The sequence below is a fragment of the Arachis duranensis genome, chromosome 4, assembly GCF_000817695.3.
Source record: "Arachis duranensis cultivar V14167 chromosome 4, aradu.V14167.gnm2.J7QH, whole genome shotgun sequence".
In the NCBI taxonomy this organism is placed as follows: Eukaryota; Viridiplantae; Streptophyta; class Magnoliopsida; order Fabales; family Fabaceae; genus Arachis; species Arachis duranensis.
Genome location: NC_029775.3, coordinates 8,513,617 through 8,515,632, shown reverse-complemented (window position 1 = coordinate 8,515,632; position 2,016 = coordinate 8,513,617).

Below are 2,016 nucleotides of genomic sequence, written 5' to 3'. Positions count from 1 at the left end.
TGCCTCAAATTGCCTAAAGTTTGGATGCTTCCTAACTTTTTTCACTAACTTGTTAGTCAACCAATTCCTAATCGCAGCTCTGTTAGTGGCTTCTCTAGGACATATGTGATCGTCGTTGAATGTTTTAATCTGCCAGCATGTTTCCTCATGGTCCCTTGAGGCATAAACTACCCATTTGCATTCCTCAACCTTGCACACAGCCCTACATCTGACAGCATCATTCTTAATAAACTGAATTCGTCTGCCTTCTTGAATTGTAAACTCCCTCACTGCCTCTCTGAATTCATACTTTGTATTAAACTTCATTCCTACTTCAAGTTTCAAATCACCAAACCGAATACCATCTCTGAATACTGGAAAAATATCATCAGCCTCTTCTTCTGAAAATTCTTCTTCTGAAGGGGGAGGAGTCTTCAGCTCCTCAGAGTGCCAGGAGTTGGCTCCATCAGACTCTGCACCTGGGTCCAAAGCGTTGTCAAGCTCCTCATCTCCTGTGACAGGGACTTGTAAGAAATTTAGGTCTACCTCGCACTCCTCATCATCCACCACCAATGCATCTTCATCATTAATTAACTTCCTTGTAGACTTTGCAAAAGCCTCTGCAGGTGCATGGCTCAACTTAAAGTTTCTTGCCTTGCCTTTGTCAATTTTTCCATCTGTGTCATCACCACTTGAGCTATCATCTCCTCCAGGTTCATATGAACTATCCTCTGTGGTGTGTTCATCTTCAGAAGAAGACAACATTACAACTTGTTTTTTCTTGGGACCTTGATGGACTTGCCTCACCCCTGAAGCAGATCTTGTGCAATAGGCTTTGGTTTTGTGACTGGGCTTTGAGCTTCTCTTGGGCTTGGACATACTTTTGGACCCGGACTTATGCTTCGAAGAAGATATACTGCTGGATTTTGGATTTGAGATGGTCTTTTTCTTGGACTTAGTCTTTGGGCAAGTTGGAGGAGTCTTCATGTTAGGCTTTGCAGTAGCAGTTTGGTTAGTATTATTGTTGGTTCTGGATTCCTTAATGTGGGGTGTTGGGTTATTAGCACCATGATTTGTTGGTTCTATGTTGTTGGGTGGTGAAGTGTTATCAGCCAGGGTAATGGTCTTATTGCCTTTGTTGGGATTAGAATTGGATGTGGTTCTGGGTTCATTGTTGTCAGACATAGGGCAAGTAGCTTCTTCATGGATCTTGCTTGCTAGGGGTTCATTGCCAGACATTGTTACATCTTTCTCATTAGGCTTGGCAGGGCTATCTTTTTTGGGTTCATCATGCTCATCTTCAACATACAGAACAATCTCCTTCCCCTCTATTAATTCTGGTGATGACACTGCATGCTCAAAGTAAATATCAATCAGTCCATCATTTTCTTGAGCCATGAAACACATCTCTCTTAATTCATCATCAGAATTCAGAGCTCTTAAACCACTGTCTAGACTCCTCCTAGGCACATGCCACCAACATTCTTCTATCTTATCATATCCTAGTCCTTTATAATAATTCCTCACCCAGAATACATCCAAAGTATCTTGATCAATGTCACCAACACAAGCCTTCTTATCAGGGGAATAAATTGTTATCCCATTCTCATCTTTTTGAAACTTTCCCCCATGGTGGAACATAATATCTGACACAGCATCCATCTGCATGGTTCAAAAGAATTTATTTTAATCAACAGTAACACACACTGATAACTTTTAGACACTTTTCATCAATAACAGTCATAAAAGCCATAGAAAATATCATAAAAAAAAATATGATCACTCATGCGAAGGTGCTGATGCTTCCACCATTGAAACAGAGCATAAAAAGAAACCCCCAGACACAGTTTTACAAAACATCAAAACAAAACCCTAACACAAAATTACCTTTAAAACTTGTGAACCGACAATATACAAAACACTTAATCATGATCAACAACCATCACAGCATTCCATTAAATTTGAAAAAAAAATCTTATCCTCACTAACCTCAGTGATGACACAGAAGAACTCTGTAGTGGCAAACGAACTCTTCCG